Source organism: Mustela erminea, chromosome 5, assembly GCF_009829155.1.
Source record: "Mustela erminea isolate mMusErm1 chromosome 5, mMusErm1.Pri, whole genome shotgun sequence".
Classification (NCBI taxonomy): domain Eukaryota; kingdom Metazoa; phylum Chordata; class Mammalia; order Carnivora; family Mustelidae; genus Mustela; species Mustela erminea.
The window spans coordinates 48,073,091-48,089,330 of record NC_045618.1 but is presented as its reverse complement, the minus strand read 5'-3'; the positions used below and the strand labels follow the sequence as shown (position 1 = coordinate 48,089,330).

The 16,240-nt window shown below is 50.2% G+C and overlaps 1 protein-coding gene across 2 annotated transcripts in view; it reads right to left on the bottom strand.

The window, feature by feature from the left end:
• Positions 1-16,240, bottom strand: part of SMAD3 (SMAD family member 3) — a 116,684-nt gene that overhangs the window by 94,922 nt on the left and 5,522 nt on the right. The window contains exon 1 of one of the 2 annotated variants that reach the window (XM_032342978.1): positions 7,487-9,554. The exons of the other annotated variant lie outside the window; for it this stretch is intronic. The gene's annotated coding sequence lies outside the window, so the exon portion shown is untranslated. Of the gene's footprint in view, positions 1-7,486; positions 9,555-16,240 lie in introns of those variants that run through there. 2 annotated transcript variants of the gene reach the window in all.

The following is a 16,240-nucleotide window of genomic DNA, read 5'->3' as shown; positions in this document are numbered from 1 at the left end:
GCAGGAGCTGCCTCTGTTGTCAGGGTGGCAGGGGGCAGCTCTGAAATGGTCTTTCCAGCAGCACCCAACTGGGAGTGGTGTGAAAAGCAGCAAAACGCCAGTGAGTTTCCTCTGCTGCCATCCCCACCACACAGCAGCGGACAGCTCTGTGGTTTAGGGGGGTGGGCGGCCCTCTCCCCAGCTTCTCCTGCTCATCTGCCTCCCTTCCCTGTGTTTCCCCAGCTGACAAGCAACTGAAGAAAGAACAACAATGTGACCCTCACCCCCCCACCCCCATCCCCCCCCCAAGCCCCAGGAGAGGCCACTTCCGCTCAGCAGCAGCTAAACCCAGTGTGTGCCCCACTGAAAATTAGTCCCAGGCTTGAGGCTCTGGAAAGTCCTGACTTCCAGAGCAGAACCGTCCACGTGGGCGAACGGGGAACCGAGAAAACCGATCCCGGCCCAGAATGACCCACAGAGGATTCTCCTGGCCTCCGAGGTGGTCATGGGGGCTAAAGTAATAAATGCAGATCCCCCGCCCTCCACCCCCTCACCCACCCCCAAGGCTCAAGGTTTCTATTTTTGTTGTAGAGGAGCTCGAGTAATCACCTCTGAGCTGCCAGTCAGCTGGTCCGAGGAACTCTAAGAACTCTGACCTAAACCAGGGCTTCCAAAGGGCCCGGCCGGCTCCACCCGTTTCAGGCAGGGCTGGCCTCACCGCCAAACCATTTCAAAGCGCAGAGCCCGTAAACACAAAATTAAAAGGTGAAGCAACGAGGGAGGGAGATGTTTACTGGAAACTTAAATTCTGCTGCCCAGAAAATATAGGTCTTTTTTTAAACACACAGAGACACGCGCGCGTCTGTGCGCGCACACGTGTAATGGCTTTGCCACCCACCTTCAGAAATATGTACTTTGCTCTATATATAACTTTCTTATCTGCCCCCGATTACACTCAGCTCGTGACCGTGAAGCCCGGAATAATTACCCACAGAGAAATAACAGCCTTGGCCACAGCCAGGGCCTCACGAAGCCAGTGCCATCTTAACGGACAGTCACACAGCTTGCGCACGGGATAAACCTGAGTTTTCTGAAGCACGGAGAATCGTTCCCATCCATACCTGAAACGCAGCCACCGCCGAGAGGGTGCCAGGTGGCTGCTGGAACCAGGACCAATCGTATTGCATGGTATTTCTCAGCCCAGCAAAGAAAGATGCTCCAACTGAAACTTTGCAGAAAATTAAGGTGGGCAGAGGGTGGTCATCAAAGCAGGGGTCTGGCAAAGCGTACCCCTCCCTTCCAGGAAGACTTTTGGAAGAGCTAAAGGAAAATTTACTCTTGGAAGCCAAGAATGTTGATGGGGATAAGAACAGAAAGTCATTCCTGCTAGCAAGGAGGTGCCCACCAGGGCTGTTCCCCTAAAACCATCAACATCATGTTGAAAGTGGGGTTGGGACCTGCACAACAGTGGGGTGGGTGGGTGTGTCTCCCTTTTACTGGTTCACAGCCACATTCCTTGATGCATCTGAACCCCCAAGTACTCACCACGTGACCACAGCAGAGCAGGCCTTCACTGCTATGCCCCTCCCCTACCTGGGTATTAAGCCCCTAGGGAGACTACAGGCTCTTTGGAGACGGGGACACATTTCCCATTTCTCTGGGTGTCTTGCTCAGCGCCATCAATATTTGTTAACTGCTGTACTCCTCGCTCATCTCAAAAACGGCAACTTACATCTGGCCCATGTGTCCACCGCAAAGTTTGTCATCTCAGAACCTCCTGGAACATCCCCCCCCAACTTTGTGAAACTCTTTGGAGTTGATCAGAACGGACAAGTTCTCCTTCCTCCATAGCTCATTCCACACCAACTTAAGTAGTCACCTTTGCATTCCGAACCACCACCTGAAAGAGATGCACATTTAGCTGGCCTTTCCCCTCTGGGCCCTTTTCCATTAATGTGGAACCCAAACAGCTGTACCCCACCAGATGTCTTAGGCTGCAGGGACGGCTGCCCTGCTGTGAACCACTAACAACCGGGCAAGGATGGGAGTCTTTAAATGGTCCAGCTCATGAAGTGGCCCATGCTCTCAACCAAAGGCAGGACCACTGTCACCGAAGCACAGGGATAATAGCCTACGTGCCTCGATAGCCCCTAGAATCCACCCGGGGCATTGCCAAGGATCTGACACGAAGGTACGCCAACATTGGCCAAGGCTTCTGACTTTGTCTCTCGAAAAAAGTGTGGGTATGTGTAATGGCCTGTTTAATCCATTTGGGCTCCACCCCCCCCGACTCAGTGCTCGGAGTTTCCTGAGCAGAAGTAACCAACTACAGATGGTTCCACTCCTTCGGAGATGTCGAGAAACCACTGACCCAGAGATACGACAGAACCGGAGCTCTAAACCTCACAGTAGCAGCCACTGTGCTCACCAAACCAACACGCTGCTAGAATCTAGAACTTTGCTGTCTGAGTGCATGTGCTTTTTGTTTATTTTTTAAGCAACTGCGATCATGCCCCCCATGCCCCCCCCCCCAGAACAGATGTCGGTAACACCGAACCACAGCTTTACATAAGATCTGAGGCTGGGATTCTCCAACCTGGCTGCACAATCACCAGAACTTTAAAATACGGATTCCTGCAGGCCCCACCTGCAGAAATTCCAAAATCACGGGTCTGGGGTACAGTCTGGGCAGCAGAGTTTTCATAAAGTGTTTGGGACGTTCTACAGGGAGTCTGACAATCAAATGTGAAATGTTCTGAGGCAGGAGTCTCAGTTATCACAGCTCACCTTAAGCCTCTGATCTTTTTCCATTCTGTCTTCTGGGGGCCCCCATCTCAAGCCCCCACAGCGATTTTACAGTGATCCCGAAACTATCCGAATGAGTAACACAGCCAGTCATTTCTTTGAATGCAAGCTCGAGAATCTGAAGTTTTACAGTGGAAGAAACTTTAAAAGCCTGGTAAGCCAACGCCTTTGGTCTGAAAAGGAGGAAAACAGGGGCTGGGGGAGTCAAGTGACTCACCCAAGGTCACCAAGCTGGCCCACTAGGACCTTCTGCCTCTAGGTCTCTCTCCTGACAGCACAGAGCAACCCCTACGGAGACGGACTCCACAAAAGCAGCATCAGGCTGATGGTTCACTTACGGGACACTCTCAGAGGCTGTTCTCCAGTTCCTCTCTGGAAGTTTCCAAGCCTCAGTGGCCTTAAAACAGCTTGAGGACAAAAGGATGCTTCTCCCTAAAGATTCCTGACTGCGTCAGTCAAATTGTAATCCTCAAAGAATATACTTGCTGGCTGAGGTTCATGAAAAAAGCCATTCGCAAAGAGGATCCTAACTGCAGTTTTGAAAGGACACTCTGCTGAGCTGAGCTGCGGGCCTGACGCACAGGGATCAGGTGGTGGATTCTGGCTTCCTGGGGATATGAGAGAGCTGAATGTTGGTTTAAAATCTCTGACCAACCTATGAACGCGGTTCCCTTCCTTCCTGTATTTTACGACACCACGGAGGGAATGGTGCCTAGATGCAGCGGAAGCACGCTTTGGGCTAAGTGGGAATTGCTCTCTGCCTGTGCACTGATTTCCCCTGGCCCAGGAGCAAGGAGGGGATCCCCATCAGGTGAGCCTCATTCCAGCACAAGCCAGAAGCGTCAGAAAGGCAGAAGTATGTATGACTGTCCAAGTCAACCGTGCATTTACAACTGCCAGGCCACCGCAGAGCATGGTCCTACCACCGCCACCGACTGAAGATGCTCAGTAAATTTCTGGGGAATTCGACAGGGATTATGATGGAATTAAGTGAGATCATTAAGGAGGAACGGGCCACATCTGAAGGTAGAGCATAAGATGAAAGCTTTAATTTGTCCCCCTAGGAAAACACGAGCATCCAGAAAACAGCACAGGGGCACCTGGGTAGCGCAGTTGGTTAAGCATCCAACTTTTGCTTTCAGCTCAGGTCGTGATCTCAGGGTCCCGAGAACAAGCCCCAAGTTGGGCTCCTGGCTCACTGGGGAATCTGCTTGAGCTTCTCTCTCCCTCTGCCCCCATCCCCCGCACCGCATGCATGTGCATGCCCTTGCGTTTACTATCTCTCAAAAATAAATAAATAGGGATATCTGGGGGGCTCAGTCAGTTGGGCATCTGCTTTCGGCTCAGCTCATGATCTTGGGGTCCTGGATTCAAGCCCCAGTGTTGGGCTCCCTGCTTAGTGGGGGGTCTGCTTCTCCCTCTGTCCTCTACCCCCAACTCATGCTCCCTTGTGCTGTCTCTCATATAAATAAAATCTTTAAAAAATAATATATTTTAAAAAAGAAATCTAAAAAACAAAACAAAGGAAAAAAAAACAACAACAAAGAAAAAAAAAAAAAAACAGCCAAGGCCAGAAGCCAAGGAAGAAAGAGAGGACAGAGAGGAATCAGAAAACATGACAGCTGATTTAGAGCTCTGGGATCCTCTCGAGCCTCTCCTTTCGTAGCTGCAAAGACAGACACCCAGAGAAGCCAGGCTGACCTTCTCGGATTCACAAAGCCAACCTCCACCAGGGAGTGGCCAAGGGCCCCTCGGTCTCACGGAAGCAACAGGACCCAGAGACTACATTGCCTCCATGTGCGCCTCTGTCTGTCTTCTCAAGGACTCAACCCTTCGTTAAACCTGAGGCCCCGAGAAGAATGCAAACCAGCGTAAGCTGTGGAAGGACGACAGAAAGGAAAAGCACAGGTGCAAGTCCAGGTGTAGCTGGGACCTTCCGGCGCTGACATCCAAAGCACAGAGGTACGGAGGGTCTCTAGCTATGGAGAGAGACACAGAGCTGGGGCGACACCGCCACTGTGAAACCCAGGGAGGGGAGCAGCGTGCACAGCAGTCTGGCTCCAGCCCGGCTGGGGTAGCCCGCCATCCAGCCTGTGGCTCGATTCTTTTCATGACCGAAGTGAAGGCCGATAGGCAAATAAATAAATAAATAAATAAAATAAAACTAAAAACACGGTGGCCGAAAGTTGACATTCAAAAGGATTCTTGGATCAAAGTCCCTTTGTGAGTACTGTTATTCTACCCTCCTCCTAACGGTAACCACTTCCCACATAAGCCCCAGGAAGGCAACCGTGCAGCCCACAAAAGAGATAGAAATATGACCACACTTCCCTCTTATAAACAGGCGATGGTAAACATCTGAGACCACTGGTCCACAGCCGTGGTTAAACAAAGGGCTGGGGGTACCCTGGGATGGCACTCGGGCCCTCCGCCTCCGCACACGCTGACTCTCCCTCTCCGAGTGGGGAGCTCGGGCCATTAACTTCAGAACCGGAGCTGATCAAACAGGTCCAGCCTCACTTGGGGACAACTTAGTTCGGCTTCAAGGCCAGCCTCACCTGGCCACGACTCCTGGAAACTCAGGAATTTTCAAGGAAAAGGAGCTGCTTTGGTTCCAGGCCTACGCTCAAAGGTGCCTCTCTGTGGGGAACCGTGTTAACAGAGCAGAAGGATGACGTCACATGTTTACTGAGGGGTGCAACACGCCCCCCTACACGTGGATCAGCAGCGGTGATAGCTTCCCTTTTTTTTTTTTTTAACAATAAAAGAAAAAAACGGCAACTCTCAATCAAGCAAGAAAAACAGGCAAACCTCAAGCAAACATCTTTAATTAGCTTTGAGATGTTCCCCAGGGTCCCGAGTTATCCCAGCATCTAGATCAATAGGAAAATGAAACATGAGGCCTTGGGACAGGCTCTTTTTTTTTTTTTTTTCCTGAATTGGAAAGAAAACACACTTGCCGACCTGAAGTCAAGTTATGAGCTTTCTGTGACAGGAAGACTACAGGGCATTCCATCTCTGCAGAAAGTTCCATCAGAAAACAACAAAAAATTACATAAATCAGTCAGCACGTTTGTCTTTCACCGCTACAACATTTATAGAACTCTCATTTCTTCATCTATATGCTTTCAGAGAAAGTTTCCAGTGGATTCAAAGCCAGTGAGACTCCCAAAGACACTGAGCGTGCCGTTAAATTGCACATGGTTTTGAAGCCAGAATACCACAAGAACCTTTAGAAAATTTCCCCTGGGGGCAGGAGGCTCTCAGCTCTGTGCCTTTCCCCCACTGCACACCCAAGGGCAAGTTTCTGCCTTCCTTTTGTCAACAGGAAAACAAGACTGGAGTGGAGGAGACAGAAGTCTGAACTGCTCAAAGCCACCCGCTTGGGTCACAAGATGCCACCCTCAGGCACAGCTCTCTGAGGCCTCCAGGGTCTTCCATGTGAGTTACACAGCTGTTTGTCTCCCCAAACCCCCGATCTCACACTGCTGCCAAAGACGCCACAAGGCACACGGCCATGGGCCACACGCTAGAGGCTCTCCATCACTTCATTGTTTCTCCGTCTCCTCTGGACTCTAAGCTCTGTGGGGGCAGGAACTGCTCCCATGGTGGTTTTCCACCGCAACCTCAGAATTAGCAAGACTGGAGTGAGTGCTCAGGAATCTGCTCAGAGAAGGTAATCAGGAATCAGCATGTGCTAACTGAAACTGACCAAGTGCCTAGCAAGGACTAAGCACAGTAATGAGTCCAAGAGTCCATATCCACGACTCCAAGAGGCTTCTCCCAAGCCATTACTGGTGCCATGACTGCACGGGACACGATGCTGGCCAGTGAGGTCCCAAGAGGCTCTTCCTGGAGGGAAAGACCCGCAAGGAGAAGAGGCCTTTTCTGCCCCCTGGGAGGGTGGAGCCTGGAGCAGCTGGGGCCATCACAGGACCCAGAGGGGTGGAGCTTGAAGGCAGAACCCCTCAGGCTGAAGACAGGCCAAGCAGAAAGATGGAAGGCTCCCAAGTCCTGGCTGATGCCTGAACCCTCCCGCTTCCTGACTTAGAGAAAAGAAACCTCCCCACTCCTGAAGGTGGTATGTGGGTTTCAGGTGACTTGCAGCCCGAAGTACCCCAAGGCAGTGAGTCTGACCCCAATACAGAGAGAGGATAGGAGACAGACCAGAGAGGGAAAGGCCAACTAGCTTAGTGTGGTACCAGGCACGAGGGACTGTGGACTGTGGGCCTCTGCTACTACGGAGAGGGCTGGAACGGTCCGGATTGCTGGAGCCCGGCAACAGACTGCCGCCTTACCCACGAGATGGCCTGGTCATCTCCATGGAGCCCAGGGCCCAGTTCCCACGATGTCTCTCCGAAGAACCGGAACATAAATAATTAATACTCCCTGCCCATACTCACCCACACACATGCCTCCTTGTGTCTGTGAGGCAGAGAAAGTGGCGGGGGGTGGGGGGGCGGTGGATGCGTCTTGTGCTATTTATAAGACACAGCATAGCCACAAAGGATGACGACCAGAGCTCCACAGTATCAGCTCAAGTTCTCCAAGCAAATGCTGCCAAGCTCGGCCTGAATTTACACTTCCCTTTTCTCAGCCTGTGACCGGTCCTCCCTGTCACTCCAGCTGCTCTCTCCTTGGAGCTCCTCAGACAGGGCCTGGCCTACCGCAGCCCTGTGCTGGGAGAACATAGGGGACTCACCTCTCCAGACTTCCGACAAATTATTCGGGGCAAGAGAAGATCACAGGAACAAATCCTGAGAACACAAAGCAGCGGTGGAATGGCTCCGAGCCCTTCCCTGTCCTCTGCAGAATTCCACTGGCGGAGGGGTTATGTGGGGCCACGTGCTTCACAGAGGCCCTGGCACATTCCATGCATTTAACACAATCAAAGAGAAAGAGAAGGCATGCTTGCTGTTATTTTTAATTCCTTCCTCAATGCCTTCCAAAATTCCTCAGCAGAAGGATTAACCACTAAACTTGCACAAGTCGCCGGCCAGTGGGATCCTCAAGGCCTCTAAAACGGAACGGGGGAGCGGGAGAGGTCAGCTCTTCCAGAAGTCTCTGCTCCTGGCCCTTAAATACCATCTCAGTCTCACTGGGCCTGAGGGCATCTCCTGGGTTTCCAAGGGACGAGGCCTGTAGAGGACGGCAGACCTTCTCCAGCCAGATGAATGCCTTACACCATCTCCCCATGGCCACCCCCACCCCTGCCCTCTGTCCCCCTCCCTCCGGACTAACCATCAGCCGAGCCCAACGTTCCCTAATTCTGCTCCACTTAAGGAAGCTCTAGCGCTAATGTGATTCTTTCTAAGGCCTCATCCCATTTTCAAATATTGTGTTGCCAACTTGCTACACAACCTTAGGCAAAGTCACTTCCCTGGGACTCACAGTAAGTAAGCCAGACAGTCCCTTACCCTTTAGCGGTACCATAAGAACTGGCTGGTCTAACGCTCCCAGTTACCTTGGCAGGTGGCATAACCCTGGCCACAGAGGTAGGGGGCTTGAGGCCGCCTGTTTGCCCAGCTTTGGCTGGACAGTCTGGGCTTATGCTTGCCTTGGGGCCCTAATTAATAATAGCACCACCCCTTCTCACTATTAGAAGTGTCCTGGTCTGTTCAATAAATTCTATCGTCACTCCCGATTCTAGAAGGGCTGGTAGAGCTTCTGAGGCAAATCCAGCTCCATCGCATGGGACCTAAAGCAACTTACCTAGGCCATCACCTGCTTATGAGGCTGATAATGATAAGAATGGTAGCCCCTTGTGGGGGACCTGGCGTGGGGAGCAGACAGTCAGAGTCAGGAACCAGAGATTTGAGCTCAGATTTCTGCTCTGCTGTTGGCCCCTCAAAGCCTCAGCACCCTCCTCTGTGATCATGAGTAACCCATCCTTCTCAGAGTACGGCAGATGGGGAAAGAAGACCAACTAGTTGATCGGTGGCCCATGCTAGCCTCGGGCATACAGTCAGCACTCAGTTCACACTGTCCCACTCCCAGGGGAGAGGGCTCAGGTGACCAGCCCCAGGTCAACACTGCCGAGTCAAATCCTCAGGCAGGGCCCAGAGCATCAGTTTGCGGAAGCTTCTGGCACTGCTGCCTCCCCAAGCATGCACATCCTGAGTTCATACTGCAATTGAATTGTGTGCATCCTTTGTGATTTTTCTCGAAAGGCCACTGTGAAAATCTGGGTGTGAACTCACAAGCCTCAGTCCGTCTCTCTCAGAAAGCATCTTTAGCGATACGACAGAGCCGCGCTTCATAAAGAAATAGCAAATGACGCTGTAATATTTTCTGGTCTGCAAGTGCTCTGAACGCATAGCTCATCCACATGAATAATGTCAACAGTCCTACTGAGGAAAGTATTATTGTTCCCGTTTCACCGATAGAGAAAGGAGGCTCAAAGAAGCGAGGGGACCCGTCCGTGTCACCAAAGCAGCCAGTGGGGGAGCAGAGGTCTGAACGTGCATCTCCCGAGCATAAACCTAGAGGTCTCCTCGGTTGTCTGCTGTCCCTTCAGAAGCGGGGCTCCATGGGTGTCTTCAAAAATGGTCCACAAACCAGGAATAGTCCGTGGACCCAAAACTTTATCTTCTGAAAACCTGTCAGCGTCCACTGACAGCATCCACAGAAAGCGGACTCCAACACCATACGGTAAGTTGTACCCACTCTCTAAATGGTCAGCAGGCTCTCTGCTTGCTCTCAGGGCTGACAGAAATGAGCAACACGGGGGCACCTGGCGGGCTCAATCGGAAAAACATGGGACTCTTAATCTCAGGGTTGTGAGTTCGAGCCCCACGCTGGGTGCAGAGATTACTAAGAAACATAAATAAACTTAAAAAAAAAAAAAAAAGAACAACACGGGCTTAAGTAAATGATGTTGTTCTCTAATTAGGGAATATAATCTGTTTTTTTAAGATACTGAAACAGCGTTCTGTGAATCTGCAGGAGAGAAGGGAGGCATGCTTTCTGACTGCAATGTGGTCGGGAAGTGGAAGGCCTGCTGGCCTAGATGGTCATCAAGGAAGAAACCAAAGAACCCTGTCCGGGGACGTTCCACCCAAGGCGCTGGGCCAGGCACATGGGACACCATGGGGGACGCCAAGATCTGGTCTCGAGGCCTTTGCTTGAAGGGACCAGGCACCACTCGGCTCAATTTCCCAAGGAATCCGTGGGAAGAGGTGAGCATGACTCATCAGCTAATTACCTGAACACTTGGGCTCCCAGAGCCCTCCTGGCTGGACAGCTAGTCTTCTCCCCTGAGAACGAACAAAACACTATTTTCACCCGGCCCAGACATAGCCTAAAGCTGTCCACGTGGTGGTGTGAGGGATTAGGACTCTGACCTGGGTGACTCGGGCAGAAAAGCTTCTGCTACCAGCCCCAGGGTCGGGGAGGAAATGAAGTCCCAACCAGCGGTGGCTTGGACCCCTACCTGAAGATCCCCAAAGTGCTCAAGAGCAAGGTCCAAATGCCAAGCCTGGCCTACTGAAGCCTGGCCAACACGCCCTCCACAGCCGGGCCACCCGGAAATCTCCTCCAGTGCTCCGTCCGGCCAGTGTGCCAGGCAGCCTTCGCCCCATGTGCATGTTCTAGCCATCCGTCAAGGTCCTGCTGGAGAACCACTGCCTCTGGGAAGCCTCCTGCCTTCCCCCCAAAAAGAGAGCTGCTCTTCCTCTGGGCTCTCAAGTCAATACTGATGTGACCTTTATGAGAGCATATGTCCCACAAACCCTCCCTAACAGTGGTCGGTGGGACCCGTCCTACCTCTATACAGCTCAGAGATAGGACCTCACCTCTATGTCTCCATATCCCCTAAGGCCCAACACGTCAGTGCCCAGTAAACACATCAGCAAACAAATGTACCAGCGGCCTTCCTGCTCTCCACCCCACTTCTGAGACTGGCAACTACAACACATACTGCCTTCTCCCTGAGTTGTAATCCACTCAGATCCAGGTTCAAGGGGAAGGAAATCAGTCTCCGTGGAAGTCCCCAGAGCCTTGTCCATACAGCCGTACCACCTAGGCTGGGCCTCAGTTGTGGCCCCACAATAGAGAGGAGGTGCTAGAAACAGACCTGCTCTGCCACTGGTGGGTCCTAAGCAGAGGACGTGCAAAGGCCCACATGCCATAGGTCCTGTTTGAAAGATAGAAGTCAAGGTTACAAACCGATAAATAGAATGTATTCTATCCTTCTACTCTACCAAATACCTTAATGCAACCTCAGAAGGCCAGCTTTGCATTTAGAGTTCCCTGGTCCCTGGGTTTCACAGGGGAATGTAGACATTCAGGGAGAACAGGGCCCAGATGCCAGCCTACCCCCCGCACCATCACACATACTGACCGGCTTCATGTACACCCATACAGATGCCATAAGTGTGAATTCCATCCGACTCCTCCATCCCCCTGCCCTGCACGCCTTGTCAGAACCTTAGGCCCATGGGCGCACACATGTCCATGTCGGGAAGTGGAAGGTCTGCTGGCCTAGATGGTCATCAAGGAAGAAACCAAAGAACCCTGTCCGGGGACGTTCCACCCAAGGTGCTGGGCCAGGCACACGGGACACCATGAGGGACGCCGAGATCTGGTCTCGAGGCCTTTGCTTGAAGGGACCAGGCACCACTCGGCTCACTTTCCCAAGGAATCCGTGGGAAGAGGTGAGCGTGACACAGTATGCCCTCCCTGGGGCAGATGGATCCATGAAAGGCCCACACAGGACTTGGAAGCAATCTTGAGATGATGGGGGCAGGGAACTGAAGGGTCAGAACCCAAAGCATAGCCTGAAAGGAGGAGGTGTGGGCCCTAGATGGGCCACCCCTTGACCCTACAGCTCTGTCACGTGAGAGGGAGCACCCCCCGGAAGGAGGATCAAAGCCCGGCCCTGTAGGCAGGAGTCCTCTCGTGTGAACACCTAAGGGCAGTCAAGGGCACCACCGCCCGCATCTACACAACCAGTGCTGACCATCCTTACTCAACCACCAAGCCGAATGGTGAAGTGGTGGTTGGGACCAGAACTGCTTTCCAACCAGGTCTCAAAAAAAAAAAAAAAAAAAAAAAAAAAACCCAGCAACAACAAACATCGTGCACTTGCACACACTTACGCGCTGGCTATCGGTGACAAGGGCTTGAGTCACCGCATTTCTGCTTCAGGAGCCAGCCCATCCCCCGCCCCAAGAGCCCTGATTCATCAAAGTTTGTTTTCAATACTAATATTTTTAGTCAGTCAAACAATTTTTTAAATGACAATAAAGAGGGGGAGAGGGAGGGGGAGGGCAGAACCACCCAAGAAAATGAATTGTTTCTCTTTCCTTTCCGTGGCTGGCCTAGCCCTCAACCAACCAGTGGCATGCTTGGGTGCCCTCGCTGGGCTGGGGGGCGGGGATTGTCACTATGGGAACTGAGGTTCTCCCAAGGCTGAGCTCTGAGAGCAAGGTTGGGAAGGGGGTTCCTCTGCTACAATGGACTGCCACTCTCTGTCAAATATCCCTCCTGAAAGGGAAAGGGGAGTGTTTACTGCGCACCTACTATGGGCCGTGAGCTGCAAATATGGGGCAAGGGCTTGATCTCTCTTACCTCATTTGGATTGATTTATGGCGGTCCCATCCCCATTTTACAGATAAGGAAACAGACTGAAGAAATTGAAGCAAATGTACCCAAGTTTGCCACAGAGCCAGCAACTGGCAGACGCAGACCCAGGCCTGTCAGACTCCAGCGCCCTCAGCTCTTTCTTCATTACCAGGCTTTTCCTGTCTACCCACGCCCACCCCATCCCCACCCCTGCTCCCCAGGTAATATTTTAAGCATCTTTTGGGTTAGAAATAAATGGCTACATGCAAAATTTAAAGGGACAGCAGGATAAACCAACTCACCCAGCCCTCCCATGCACACAGAGAAATAAGGCTCACCTTGAGTTCGAATTCAACGAGGGTCAGAGAGACTTTACAATGGGAAAGATTTGAAGCAAAAGGAAAAACCCAATTTCCATCGTCAGGGCCTGATTTCAGCCGCTTGTAACTACTCAAAAAGTCTTTTCTGGATCCATTACTCCACAGTTGGGCTTAGCCCAGAGGTGATTTTTTAAGGAAAAAATGCCTTTTGGCATTTTTGAGCCGTGACAGCGTAAAAACAGACCTTTAAAACACACACACCCAAAAAGCATCACTATTTTCAAGAGTCCAGTCTAAAAGGAAAAAAAAAAAAAAAAAAAGGTGACACCTCAGAGCTACAACTTGGCTTGGCAATCGGTGATGGAACACAGAGCAGCAAAAGTAACCAGATTTATAGCTCTGGAAGTTTCAGAGGTAAACCCGTACACAACGTGTCTTACACAGCGCTCTCGTCCTTTGCTGAGCAGAGCAGTAAGGAGAAAAACTTGCCTGATGTTAGCATGGAGGGCCAGGGGTTACAGAAAAAGTACTTTTTCGGGGGGAAACTCACTTTTCATTCCCTGGCTGGGGTTTCAACTTGTAACCTCCACATTGCCTAACAAAAGACAAAATGCTTTCCAAAAGTATAGCCTTTCTTTATATAGATGCTTGAAAATAAATAAAAGAGGCTTCCTGGGTAAGTTCTGACATATGAGCAAACATTTTCCACAGGTATCCTTTAGAATGCCCACCTCTTCACCGGTCACCATTTTTAGGCATCTGTGGTCATTAGTGTCTGTAAACTTCCGGCTCTGAAAATGGCCAAAAATAGCAACAAAAGGAGAAAAATTGCTCAATGCATCTGAAGACACATAGCCTTCATGTCTCTAGCCTCTAATTTGGTCATTTTTATATTCCTTGGTAGTTAAATTTCGGGGATTTAGATTGAGAGAGTTAAGGGAGAGGCAGGGAGGCCAGAAGGGTAACATAATAAAAATTAAGACTGGATTGTAGTTTTATTACTTTCACTTGTATAAATTAATTGGCTCGACTGACAGGCTCTCAGGACATTTATAATCAAGAAAGACCTGTGATGGGGGCGCCTGGGTGGCTCAGTGGGTTAGAGCCTCTGCCTTCAGCTCAGGTCATGATCCTGGGGTCCTGGGATTGAGCCCTACATCGGGCTCTCTCCTCTGCAGGGAGCCTGCTTCCTTCCCTCTCTCTCTCTGCCTGCCTCTCTATCTACTTGTGATCTCTGTCTGTCAAATAAATAAATAAATAAAATCTTAAAAAAAAAAAAGAAGAAGAAGAAAGAAAGAAAGATCTGTGATGTATTATTCAACTGAATGCATCCAAAGGAGAGCTCCTGAAATGCTTGCATGAAAACCACTTTAGTGTTAGAAAGGCCCTCCAATAACACCTTGCTCACCTATGAACTGGGAACATCCAAGGCCCAGAGATGTTAAGCAATTTGCCCCAGGTCACACAGCCAATCCGAAACAGAGCTAAGCCGAGAACCTAACGCAGGTCTGCTGACTCCTGCCTCCAAAAGGAACCCCAAAGCCCTGTTTATAACGAACTTTTCTTTGACAGCATTTCTTGGGAGAAAACCCTGCTAAACAAACTTCAGCCTAGTCCAGAATTAGCCAAACTTCTTAATTAATAGGCTTCGACTGTGTTTTCATTTTCAATTGAGTCTTTCTGTCAAAACATTCTGCAGCAGATACGGCTGTGGCTGGCTCTATTTACAGCAGAGGCCTCGGGTAATCACCAGCGAATAGGGTGGCCTGTACTACAGATTTATTATTTCTAAAACCATTAATTAAATAAAAACAAAGAATACCGTTACACACGCACACACGCACACAGGCACGCACACAGGCACGCACACACACACGCAAATCCTCTTTGTCAGGAGTCTGTAAACTGTAGAGCTTGAGCTATTCGGCTCTCAAGCCTCAAGAAAACAGTATTTTCAAATTCACCAGGGGGAACACCTAGGGCATTATTACAAATCCAAAGAACCCATGTTGGCAGCCGGTGGACTAGAAGCTACCAGATAGGGGTGGTGCCAGTCTTCTTGACTCTGTCACTCCTGCCCCCTAGCATAGCTCCAGGGACAGACGATGCAGGAAAGCAGAAAAAGGAAGGAGACGAGTTCTCTGGGGATCGTGGTTCTGAAACTTGGCACAGAGTAAAATGAGAAACCAAATTTTTGGCGGGTGGGGTTGATACGGCCATTTCCAACTGTTTCCAGGATCCACTGGACGTGAAGGGGGAGACACGTTGAAGGCTCCGTGGCCAAGAACTGCTCAGTGGTCAGCAGATGAGTCCCCGCCCCTCTGGGGGAGTGGCTAGTACCGTCCAACTGGGCCTCAGCCATTCGCACCTGCACCAGGAGGTAAAACCTCCCAGCCCCAGATGCAGAGAAGGACAAAAAGTTCATTAGGTCTAATCATGAGCCTTGTTAATTGCAGAAAGCTCTATCTCCTTTTTAGGAGGCTGAGGGGAGAAGCGGAATAAAAAGATGGGAGAATAAGGTAGTGGGAATGAAGTCTGATTCCAATTTTTAAAGCCAGCGCTTCCTGGCCCTATTTATTTCATAAAGGAGCTCACGCAGAACAATGGCTGTATTGTGCATTACATGGCATTAAAATCCCCTAATAAATTAACAAGGGAAAATTAATGGGCGCTCGGTCCATTAAATCATGTTAATTTTATTTCCGTTAAAATAATACAGCAATTACAAGTTTACATTATTAAACCAATATTTATTTTTCAAGAACTCATTTTAATTGGATTTCTGATGTGATAAGCTTGAGCCACATTCTCTCAATTTCATCGGCTTCTTGCGTTTCTCATCAGAACTAAATGACTACTGTATTGGCTGACTTTCTTCCACGATTAAAATGGTCACTTGAAACTTGACATCCTTGTGAAGATTTTTCTTTAAAAAGGATCATTCAAAGCTCTTATGTCCACTCAGAAACTCAGGCTTACAAGATTCAGTTCAGCAAGTGTTAACCAGAGACCCAGAAAGCCAGGTCACACCAGAATGCTGAAATTCTAAGTATCCACGATAATCAACAAGTTACCCAGTGTTTACTGACATTCTTTGTTACATTCGGAGCCAATATATCTAAAGTCACTGTTCCCACCGAGGAAACCTGAATTTCAGGTTTGCAATACTAAATTACTTCTTACTTCGACGAGAGAATGCTGTCAGTGGAGTAAATACGGCACACCGGTCACTGACCCTGCCATGCAGGCCACGAAGTAACATTTTTACAACAGTACTCAGTTTAGCAAAAGACCAAGAAGATAAAGACATCCTCATCCCGGAGACCGGTATCACCACGTACCCACAAGTTCACGTGATCATGTTTGTAGTCCAGAAACTTCCTTTGGATAATAATTCCTCGCATTGACCCTTCCCTCCTCTCCCCACCCCCTCCCACAGAATTATCAGTCTGTCCCCATGTCCCTGGGCACTTTGTCCATCGCTGGGCTGTAGCACATTTCCTGTATCTTTGGCCGAGTCCTTCTCCCCGTCCCCCCACCCCTGGACAGGGAGCTCCTTAAGCACTGGTGTC